Genomic DNA, 12,787 nt, shown 5'->3' on the forward strand with positions numbered 1-12,787 from the left:
AAACAGCATTCAGATTCTCCTTCAAAATTTGGCTGCAACTCTTCGGTTTCATTATTCTTTCAAAACACAAAATCTCCTCCCTTCTGCACTCTTGGCTCCAGCTGAAATGTTTTAGCTTCCTGAAAACGGCTAATTTCTAATAAAGTTTGCAAACATGGCAAAGTCCATTTCACCTGATGGTGTTTTATTTCTCACACTTAAAAAAAAAAAGGACCAGTTATCAAGTTCTAAATTTGACCTATTTTCAACCCTACTGGTACTTAATGGTAGAAAACTTTATGATTACCTTTTTTAAATTGGCTTAATTTATTTCTTGATATTTGACTAAGAAATAAACCACATTTTAATATTGTGATTCTTACACAGGCAGAGACTGTTAAACAATTTTGAAAGTAGTATAAGTTTAAATCTTTTCATTCAGGACAATTAGAACTCAGAATATATTTAAGTGTTCTTCCTTCGGCTCCACCCCCAAGCCAGTTTATCCCAATGACTAGTGTGGAAAAAAAAAAAGCCATATATAAGACAGGTGTTAAAATTCTTTTTCTTGCTGAAAGTCATCTCAATTCTTATCCTTCTCATTCCATTCTTCCTGTTATAGGAGGGCATTTATTTCCATTAAATGGATGACATTAGGATTATTTAATCAAAATAGTTATACTTCCTGTTAAAATTTACTTAATTTGTTTCTTGGAAATATCACCAACGATCTGTTTATAAGAACACATAAGATTACTTATTTTCTTATTGGTCTTAAATTGCCTGTGCTCAATTTATCAAATATTTTCTTGTTCAATTGTTCCTAGAACAGCAGGTCTATTTTTACTGACAGAGAAAATCAGTTTGGATTATTATGCGTACTGAAACACAACATAAATATGTGAGCCTATTCATACCTACCTTGGCATAAACACTTCAGTAGGTTAGATACACTGCAGGAACTTTTTGTAGCAAGGATGAAGGAGCAAAGGAGAGTTGCAAATCATGTATGAGCTACTTAATAATTAAACATCTTTGAAGATGTTATTGATGAAAACTGTTGTAGTTGAAAGGAAAAGTTTGGTACATAAATAGGTAATAATAAAATGTGAAGCATTTTTATTTCAGACACATTCACTGATAGTATTGCTTTATTTAAATTAGCTTTATTTTTATATGAGAAATGTTAAGAATAATAGTGGAGTTAAAGAGGATTTTCATAGATCTTGGCAGTCAAACTGAATTTTTTTTTTTTTTTTTTTTTTTTTTTTGCGGTATGCGGGCCTCTCACTGTTGTGGCCTCTCCCGTTGCGGAGCACAGGCTCCGGATGCGCAGGCCCAGCGGCCATGGCTCACGGGCCCAGCCGCTCCACGGCATATGGGATCCTCCCAGACCGGGGCACGAACCCGTATCCCCTGCATCGGCAGGCGGACTCTCAACCACTGCGCCACCAGGGAGGCCCCTGAAATTTTTATAATAAAAAATAAGATCATAAATATGTAATTGGAAATTTTTTTTTTTTTTTTTTTTTTTGCAGTATGTGGGCCTCTCAGCGCTGTGGCCTCTCCCGTTGTGGAGCACAGGCTGCAGATGCGCAGACTCAGTGGCCATGGCACACGGGCCCAGCTGCACTGCGGCATGTGGGATCCTCCCAGACTGCGGCACGAACCTGCACCCCCTGCATTGGGAGGCGGACTCTCAACCACTGTGCCACCAGGGAAGCCCAGGAAAATAATATTTTTAAATGTTAACATTTTTAATGACAAAAATATTTAAAATACTGTGCAGTGTAACTATAATCATAAATCCAGCATTCACCCAATATTGCCATTTTCTTCTCTTGTGATAATCTTTTCTCATCCAGGTAAAGAAACCACTGTTCAATGGTGAAATCCTACCTGGGAGACAAGTGGTTTTCCAGGAACATTTGTAGAGTGAAAAGAAAACTATGTTCTTTCGTAAAGAAAAAAGATGGTGTGAAAAGTGTATTAAAATGGTTTTTACAAAGAACTACTGGAAACATGCTCTGTACCAACAGGTCTTTTACTCTTTTATTTAGAACATTTGTGTCTAATTTCTGAACATTTCCAAAGATTGTGGATTTCAGCATGGTCATGCAAAAGCAGAGTAAGATGTTGCTTCTGTGATGCACAGGAGTAGGAAAGTTAATGAACATTAATATCCCTTATGAAGAAAGAGAGCCATTGGATTTCACTAAGAAAAATAGTATGGTTGTAGATGGATTCCTATTAAAGAAAATTGCATTGGAAATTCTTTGCCTGAATGACTTTCAGAAAAATACTAAGGTGAGCAATGTGGGTGGTATCTTTGCCACTTCTCTGGCAGAAATAATGGAATAACTGCGAGGAGTCAGAGACACTCCACTTACGATCGGATCCTACTCTTATCTCCATTTTGACAGCCTCTCCTTCTACTTGTTAAAATAAAAATAGCAATCTCCAAATTTGTATAGAGTTCAAAAAGACTGTGTCAAAATGAGGACATTTTCTTGGTTTATGTTCTCTAATACTTTTGATTCATCTATGAAAGCACAAAATCTCTTATTTTATTCTTGAAGTTAGCATTAACTAACTCGATAACATGACCCAATAATCCATAAGACACATGTATTCTGGAGGAACTTTTGCAATGTAAATAATAATAGTTTACTGAGTTACTAAAATTTCTTTTAGAAAGCATACTTGTTGATAATTTCAGTCTTGCTAACTTGGTAAAGATTAATCAAAAGCTAGAAAAACTCAAAACCAAGCAACTTTGTCTTGATAAATTACAACTGCATTTTGCCAAGCCTGTTTCTTTGAATATGTAAAACTGTCATATACAGGAAAAACACAATCATTGACTTGACATTCATGTATACTATTTTTTCATCATCAAAATCTTTGTGAGAGCTAATTCATATTTAGTGGCACTAATCTTTTCAATTGAAAATGTTTGCATTCCTTAAAGTTTTTTTTAAACAACTAGCAAATAATATAACCTTAATAAATTTAAACACAAAAGTGTTCAAGTTATTCTGTAATCCAGGAATTTGGGAAGCAGGATAAATTTCTTAAAAGGTTTTTCATATAGAGATACAAAAGTATCAAACTCATAGTGATATTGAAATTGTATGTGCCATATTAGATCAAAGAGAAATTATTTTGCCTGAAAGAAACAGAAAATCTGGGCAGTAGTAGCTGAAACAAATACAGGTTTATTTTTCTCTCATGTCAGGAGTCTCAAAATTGCTGCTGTTGGTGGAGTAGCTAAATGTTATCAAAACCAACATTAGACTTTCTGTAGTGGTTCTTAGATAGAGGATCCAGTGTAGACATGAAGACTCTGTTAAAGGCTGTAAAAATAGGTGAGTAAGTAGGGGATAAAGGACTAGCAAATAGCTATCTGTCATTTTTAGCAGGAAAGCACATGTTTTCTTGGATGTCTGCTTATATCTCAGCATCCACACTCCATTGTATTATTATTACTCTCTGTTGAGGAAGTTGGGGAAGGGTTTGGTTGTATTTTGCCTCTTTTAGCTTATAAAGTGAAGGCAAACAAGAGAGGAAAAGTTGAAATGGGGGTTGGATTAGCTTCATATAGTACTTGCCCCATCCTTTTTATTCATTACTCTTTAAAAAAAAATTATAAAATAATGAAACATTGTGAAAACTTGGCAAATGGAATATGAAAAAATATCTTGTTTCAATATTGTAACAGAGCAAATATCATTTTATTCTGTTTCTATATGCACATGTTTTTAAATCTGTTCATGCTACAATGTGATAGACTCCTTTTCTTTTACAATGTTTCATAAGGCTTTTCATTTGAAAATAGTCTTTTTAACCAATATTTTTAGAGGTTCTTTAGTATGTAGATTTATCTGTTTTCCTAGTAATCTTATATTGTCAATACATGGTTTCTTTACATTTCTTCATTTTCTGGTTGCTGTTGTTAACAACATTTCAATTTAAAGCATATTAGAGACTTTCCGAGGATCGTTTTAGAGACATCAGTAGGAAAATATAACACAGAGCCAGGGAAGGTGTAGTAGAACTGATGCAGGATGCACCTCAGTTAAAAACTGGGAAGGATTTCTGAAAAATAAAGGTTGTAAAACTTTGAAATATATTATCATGGAAGATAGAAATGTCATCTTTACAGAATGTTCTTTAGAAAGGGGTCATATTGGATGATTTAATTTCTGTTCAGACTAAATTTGGAAGAATAAACTAGATGACCTCTCAAAGTTCCGTTAAAGCCTGTGGATCTATGCTCATGGTTCATTTATTTATGACTCTTGTTCATAAGTTATGAGTACATTTTAGAGAAAGTGATTCCCTTATATATAAGAGTTCTTAGAAGTCGATAATATAATGATTTAATACAGATTTTATGTTAAAAATTGTGTTTTTTTGATAATTCCTTTTGAGTTTTAAGTTAGAAAATAAACTATCATCTATGTCTAAGCTTATAAAGCAGTTATAAAAAGAGAAGTAATAAAAAATTATTAAGAATACATATTGAAATTAAACACAGTTCTTCCAAAATTACACACCAAAGGATTTCACTAACTTGAGAGTTACAAAAGAGAAGTCATGAATAGAATATAACAACTTGATAGTATTTAAAATCATTCCTACTCTAAATAATAGGCTAGATGAAACCGTCAAATGGTATTAAGTGCAACCCAGTGGGAAGGTTTTCTATAATTCAGCTCTAAGATTAGATATAAATGGAGCTATTACCATGGAAACTATTTTTGAGGCTAATAAAAGTGTAACAAATATGGACTAAAAAATACTTACAAAACCTCTACCCAGACAGTAGATGTTCCCTTCTTAGCAAAAAAAGTCATTAAAAAAAGAAAAAGCCTTCAGACATATAGACTCCTTTGTTTAGAGAATAGTTGTTTTCAGCTGGTTTCTTCTTTTTTTTTGTGGAATGTAAAGCTTCCCTTCAGGGTAAAAGTGAGATTTGGTCTGATGCATAAAGGGAGGAAAGGGTTTAGAGAAAGTGAAATTTGTGGAAAGCACACACTTTTAAAATATAGTTTCTTTCCTACCCTAAGTTTAAACCATAGTTTATAAACAAGATCTATTGTTCCCTCATTTCTTTTAAAGCAGGCATGACTATAATACAGTATTGGTAATTTATAACTACCCAGGAAAAAAAAGTCTTTTGTAGTTTTTTTTTTTTTTTTTTGCGGTACGTGGGCCTCTCACTGTTGTGGCCTCTCCCATTGTGGAGCACAGGCTCTGGACGCGCAGGCTCAGCGGCCATGGCTCATGGGCCTAGCCACTCTGCGGCATGTGGGATTTTCCCAGACCGGGGCACGAACCCGTGTCCCCTGCATCGGCAGGCACATTCTCAACAACTGCGCCACCAGGGAAGCCCTGTAGTTTTTTTTTTTCCTGAAAATATTTTATATCATTTTTACTTTTGGAGTAAAATATATTTTATTTATGATGCCATTAAAAAAGCAGTGTTAATTTTCAAATACAGTTGTAAAAGAAGTCTAGGTGAGGATTTGCAATGGAAGGCATTTTTACAAGTACTTTGCAAAAATGTTGAACCTCAGTCTACTGGAGTAATACTTCATACGTCTTCAGAAATGATACTAATCAAATATTGTTTCACAAAATGGAATTTAATATTCTGACTAAGCAAGAGGAATAAAGGCAAAATGTAAGATAATTCATTTCTGATTCATTAATAGACCATTTCTAAAAAAATAAGCAAATAGTCCACTGAGCAGTACAAGTTTCTATCCTTCAATATTGCTGGTCTACTGGTAGGGTCACAGATATTAACATCCAGTCTCTCAAACATTTTAATCAGCATCCCAGTATTTCTCTACTTTGATGTAAAAGTTTCCCAGCACCAAGCAGGTGGTGCCTGACCAGGCTAATTAAAGAAATGTGCACTATAGTTCATATTAAAACAATCCACTGGGCTGGCTTTTGTGGAGTATGAATGATCTCTGGGTTATCCAAGCACAATGGGTACAAGATACACAAAGATACTGACAGCACAACTTCAAGCCCTTTGACATTGGTACAAACTGACTTAAAATGATATCAGGTTGGTCAATCTGATGTACATACAATAAACAAACATATGGGACCACTTATTTTTAGGTGATGATAATAGAGCAATGGGCCTGTATAGTGGCAGAAGCTACGTAATAATAAAAAAAAAAATTCTGGAAAGGAAAAAGACCTCAGGCTCTGGGTCATGTTTTCATACTGCTTGCAAAAAATGCTAGAATCAGTGGCTTCACAATCATTCACATTTATTTATTTAGCACCTAGTATTCAGGTACTGTTAATTGGGGATGCAGTGGTGAGTAATATAAAATCTCTGCCTTCATGGGGTATACAATCTTCTGAAAGGAGATATAGTTAAGTGAAAATACATTATGTACCTTATACATTGGGAATTGAATAAAGACGTTATTATTTACTATTTTATTTAATCATAACAAACATAAGATTGTATTAATTTGGTTGGGGTGCTCTAACAATGTACCAGAGACTGGTTCTTATAAACAAAAGAAATTTCTCAGAGTTCTGGATGCTTCTAGAAGTCTTAGATCAGTGTGTTGGCATAGTTGAGTTCTGGTGAGGCCCTCTTCCAGGTTACAGGCTACCAACTTCTCCTTGAATTCCCACATGGCCAAAAGCAAGAGCATCAAGTTCTCTCCTGACTTTTATAAAGGCACTAATTCCATGTATGAGGGCTCTAATCTCATGACCTCATCTAATCCAAGTCACCTCTCAAAGCCCCTCCCTCCTAATACCATCACATTGCGGGAAGGATTTCAACATATGAATTTTGGGGTACACAAACATTAAGTCCATAACAAAGATAACATTAATATTCGTATTTTATAAATGGGTAAAATGAGACAGAGAGAATGGTTGCATAGTCAAAAATCTGTGTAAAATACAGTTAGAATTTGAACTTGACTTCACATAACACTATAAGCACAACCAACCTTTATAGAGTACACCATCTATCTATCTATCTATCTATCTATCTATCATCTATCTAATATTTTTGTCAATATTTTTCAAGAATATTTCTTTGCATCTAATGGGAAAACATATAAACAGAAAATCACCATGTGATTAATAATTGCTACATTAATAACTTGAAGTATAAGTTGTTATACTTCTCATATGAAAGATGTATCCAGGAAGGAACATTGGCAATTACATGGATGAAAAATAAACTTCAATCTTTTAAAAGTAATTGCCAAATCAGATCTTCTATATAAAGATACTCTCCTATCTCATCTATTCAAGTACATAGGTTTAGCAATCCTTCTCTATCAACAAGTTTTCACTCTCGCTCGAATTTACCCATCATTATACAAACATAATGTTATTCCTACTATCTTAAAAAAAAAAAAAAACTTTTCATGACCTTCCTTCCTCCTCCAACTGTCATTTCTCTGCTGTTCTTCATAGATAAACTCCTTGTTATCTCTATTCCATGTCTTCATTCCAGTCAGGATTCTCCTACCACTCCACCATAACTGTTCTCGCCAAGGGTGCCAATGACTGCCATGTTGCTAAATCCATGAGTCAATTCATGCTTCTGCTTAAGGACATTTGCTTTTGACTTTTCTTCCAACTTTGAACTGCCCCTCTCACTAGATATTAATACAGCTCACCACTTACTCCTTTTAGTCTTTCCTCCAATGTCACTTTCCCCATGAAGATTTCCTTAACTTCCTTATTTAGTCTTCAACCAACAACAAACTCTATTCTTGCTCACTGTCTTACTTTTCTCTACAGCATTTATTACCATCTATTGCTTAGTTTACATATTCATTTTATTACTTAACCCAATCCTTAACAAAAAAAATAAGCTTCATGAGAACAAGCATTTTATCTATCATGTTCACTGTTGTATCCCTAAGCCCCAGAACACTGCCTGCCATATACTAGTTGCTGAATGATTGAATAGAAAAGCAGATAATTACTAAGAATAGGTTAGGTGTTGTTCACTTTGATAGGTGCTGCAATTACAAAGTCAACAAGATAGATGGGGTCTTCCTCTTCAAAATACCAATAATCTAGATTGGAAGAGAGACATTAATTTACTCAATTTCTATACCACATGAAAAACGCTCTTAGAGCTGTATAATGGGAACATGCAGGAGAAATACTGATCCAAAATTTGAGGCATCAAGGAAGGCAGTGATATCAAACCAAGGAAGAGAGTGATATCAATTTTGGGACCTTAAAGACAAATAGAAGTTATCCCTTAGAAGTGAGTGGGAGGAAGGGTATAATTCAGGCAAAAAATGGGTTCAAGTGAGAATGGTATGTTGGAAGAACTTTAAAATTGAACCTTCCTGCACTGTTGGTGGATATGTAAATTGATACAACCACTAAGGAAAACAGTATGGAGATTCCTTAAAAAATTAAAAATAGAACTACCATATGACCCAGCAATTCCACTACTAGGCATATACCCTAAGGAAACCATAATTTTAAAAAAGACATGTACTACAATGTTCATTGCAGCATTATCTACAATAACCAGGACATGGAACCAACCTAAATGTCCATCGACAGATGAATGGATAAAGAAGACGTGGCACATATATACAATGGAATATTACTCAGCCATAAAAAGAAACAAAACTGAGTTATTTGTAGTGAGGTGGATGGACCTAGAGTCTGTCATACAGAGTGAAATAAGTCAGAAAGAGAAAAACAAATACCAGTATGCTAACGCATATATATGGAACCTAAAAAAAAAAAAAAAAAAAAAAAAGGTACTGATGAACCTAGTTGCAGAGCAAGAATAAAGAGGTAGGCATAGAGAATGGACTTGAGGACATGGGGTAGGAAGTCAAATCCGGGGCGAAGTGAGAGTAGCATCGACATATATACACTACCACATATAAAATAGTTGTCTGGTGGGAAGCAGCAGCATAGCACAGGGGGATCCGCTCCATGCTTTGCGATGACCTAGAGGGGTGGGATAGGGAGGATGGCAGGAAGGCTCAAGAGGGAGGGGATATGGGGACACGTGTATGTATATAGCTGATTCACTTTGTTGTGCAACAGAAACTAACACAGTATTGTGAAGCAATTATACTCCAATAAAGATCTATTAAAAAAATAAAATTCAATTAAATCAAAGGAAAAAAATAGTTCAGTATCCATTGGAGTACAGAGTATGAAATAAAAGCGATGAGAGATGAGTTGGAGTTATACAGTCATTAAGATTGGCGTCTCAAAAGACAGACTGCTTGAATTTGAAGGTGTACTGTGTCACTTATTCCTTATTACACTGAGGCAAGTTATTTAATCTCTCTGGGCTTCAGTTTACTTATCTGTGAAAGGGAGAAATGGTCTCTCAATCGGTGTTTTGAGCATTCGATGAGGTATGAATCTAAGGAATTTAGCATAGAACCTAAATTGTTTATTGATAAACAATAAGTCATCAGTAAATGCTAGTTGCTGCTGTCGTTGTTACTGTTGCTGTTCCACTTGTGAAATAAGCTGGGAAGAGCCCACTGTGATTCTTGCAGGGCAACTAGATACCCCATCCACTTCCTATAATCTTTGAGACGTTATGTATTGCCACTGTAATCATTTTATGGTTTTTTTATTATTATTATTACAAGTGAATACTTTTCCTGTTTCTCAGAATTGTTTCTATGACATTGAATAGAAAACTGATGTGCTAGCTTTGTGTCAATTTAAGTAGAATTAAGGAAGGGGGTGAGGAATTTTTCACTCTCCTAATTAAAGCGCTTGCTGAAAACACAATTCATTTGATCTACAGAGACATATTTTTGGAGTATGTTTGTGATAAAAATACAACAAAACTCAGTAAATCACAGCTAATTAAAACAATATAAGCAATGAATATAATCGTAAATAAACATATTTTATTCTTATATTTGAACATAATATTTTATTGAAATATGTATACTTTAAGTGGTCATCTGATGTTTGTTAAAATGAAGTTCTGGAACAGTGTTACAATGGACCTCCCCCGCTTCCCCATCTACTGGCCTTTACCTGTTCTAGAAAAGAGACGATCTAAGTTTCAGTACATTTGAGAGCCTGAATCATTGGAATAATTACCTTAATTCTCTAGTAAAAGAAAAATACCTTAAAAGAGATCTTCTTTGATTGGCATATGTCTGCATTTTTTGAAAGATATACAAAAGAGATATTTAGTGTAACTATTGACTTTCACTGCATGACACAATATGGAGTGTTAAAGGCCCAAATCCTGGAGATGTAGGAACCTTATTGCACACTCTTTTCTGGTCACCTAGAAGGCAATCCTCACTTACTATTAATTAAATGTCAACTGTGTAAGTAATCAGCAATGAAAGTAAGCATCTATTTCTAAGAGGGTGAGAAGGGTTATTTTTAAGCTTCATTCAATCCATTGTGCTTTCTCTTGTTCATTTGTTGCATTGTCTGCTTTTGGCACAAAATTGTCAACAGGTGTAATAAAGTTTAAATGGATGCATAATGCCAACTGCTTCTAACTCTGGTATGAGAAAGGACCTCCTGTAAGAAGAGCTGCCTCCTGAAGCATTTTGTTAGCTCTCATTGGCTGGAACTCATGTCTAGTATAAGAGGCTAGCCAACTTATGAGTAGGCAACCTGCCATCTAAACAGATGGGTATGGGTTTGGCAGTCAAGAGGCCAAGTATATACAACAACTATAGGTATCAAGGCTTCATTTCCAACTGATATTGCTAAGAAGTCTGTTAGTCCTGATCTCATATAAGCTGTTGTGATGGGTTTAATCAGTTATTTAAGGCATAAATGACATTACTTATTCTAACAAGCATTTCAATACTTTTGATTTGATTGATCATTAAGACCTTATTAAGAAAAATGGAGAATTAAACAGGGCAAAAAACATTTTAAATAGGAACTGAATCTAAAAAAATATGTTCATATATGTTCATATGATGAAGGTAAAAGTTTTATGACATCTTTATATTGTCCCTTTGGAGCACAAATATTCTGAGGTCAAGAAGAATTTTGAAGGTATTTTTATGATGAAACATACAACAAAACTTAGTATATTATTGGCAATTAAAACAATAGAAATATTGCATAGTACTCTCTAAATAAAATTCTATGAGTTAAGGGGCCTTGAAATTCTTACTCTTGTTACTTTTCTCTGTGCTTAGTAAGTGTTCAGTAAATGCTTGTGGAATCAATGTGTAGTCAGTTTAATTCTTTAGTAAAGTAACATTTGCTTATTTTGTTTCAAGTAAGTTCAATGTAATACAATACTTAAAACATTAGACAAGAGTGAACTTGATTATAACTCTGACTACTCTGAGAGTGCTTTTAAAAAACTCACAGTCTAAATGTGTGGATATTTGAATGAAATCTGTGCTGACTTAATAGTTGCATTTGGAAATTTTGTCAGTCTCAAAGATATCAGATTGACCTCATGTTTAGTTCAAATATATGCAGATAGATACAGATATAATTATATCCATAGGTGAGTATACACATATATATTCTTTCTAGCTCTGTCCCCTGAGGTATACCCTAAGCAGTGACACCTACTAGTAGTAATAAGCACAACAAAAGCCCAAATCTTGGTTTCTAAGTACCATTTTCCAATAAAAAGAGATAGTGTTCCTTGGAGAAGTGACTTAGTCTAGGGCTGGGGAAGGAAATAAATATGAGCCTGGAGTAGTAAAGAAGAGCTTAAGGGAAAAAAAAGAATGGGATTGTGTCAAAAAGGATATTAGAGCCAACGTAAAAGAGACTCCAATGGCCAAAGCTGCAACATTTTGATCAATAAAATGAATAATGATAATATTGAGTTATAAAATGCGGATAAAATTATATACTCATGGATTCATACTGATACAAATAAATGATTAATAAGTAAATAGAAAGTGGGAAAAGACTATCTCTTTTTCACAGAATTTCAAGTAATAAATGTGTAAGGAATGAGGGAAATAGAAAATCACAATTTGAATACCAAACCTACTGATGAATGCTAAAATTAGTGGGTAAAACTTTAAGGAGAAAGAGGACATTTGCATAGACGCAAAGTATCTGCCCCAAATACTTATTAATTATTACAAGTTGTTGATACTCCTTCCTTCAGAGGCCATGTGTGTATGTGTGTTTGTGGGAGGGGCTTAATTCCCCAGCCTTTGAGTATAGGCTGGACTTAGTAACTTGCTTCCAAAGAATAGAGTATGGAAAGGCAAAAATAACAGAAAAACCTGGCAGACACCATCTTAACCAAGTGACAAAGATTAACATCACCAGGAATAAGTCATGTTCATATGTATATCCTGATACAGTGTGATGAAAAGGCCACTTCACATCTGTGATGCTCTCTTCCAAATCCATAAGCTCAGTTTAATCATGGGAAGACATCAGACAAACCAAAATAGAAAGATATTCTACAAGATTCCTGATCAGCACACTTTAGAAGTATCAAACTAATGAAAAACAACAAAGGACTGAGAATTATCACTGATTTGGGGTTCCTTAGGAGGCATGATAACAAAATACAGCATGGAATTTTGAACACACCAGGACATTAGTGGAAAAACTGGTGAAGCCTGAATAAAGTTTCTGGCTCTGATAAACATATTCTACTACTGTTAATTTCGTAGCTTCCAAAAGTGTCCCATGGTTATGTTAAGGTGTGAACATTAGTGGAAGGTGGGTAAAGGGTATACAGGGACTTTACTATCTTTACACCTTTTTTGTAAATCTAAATTTATTTTAAAATCAAAAGTTTAAAATGTTAGATTTTTTTTGCGGTATG

This window comes from Mesoplodon bidens (genome assembly GCF_964165515.1).
Source record: "Mesoplodon bidens genome assembly, chromosome: 2".
NCBI lineage: Eukaryota > Metazoa > Chordata > Mammalia > Artiodactyla > Ziphiidae > Mesoplodon > Mesoplodon bidens.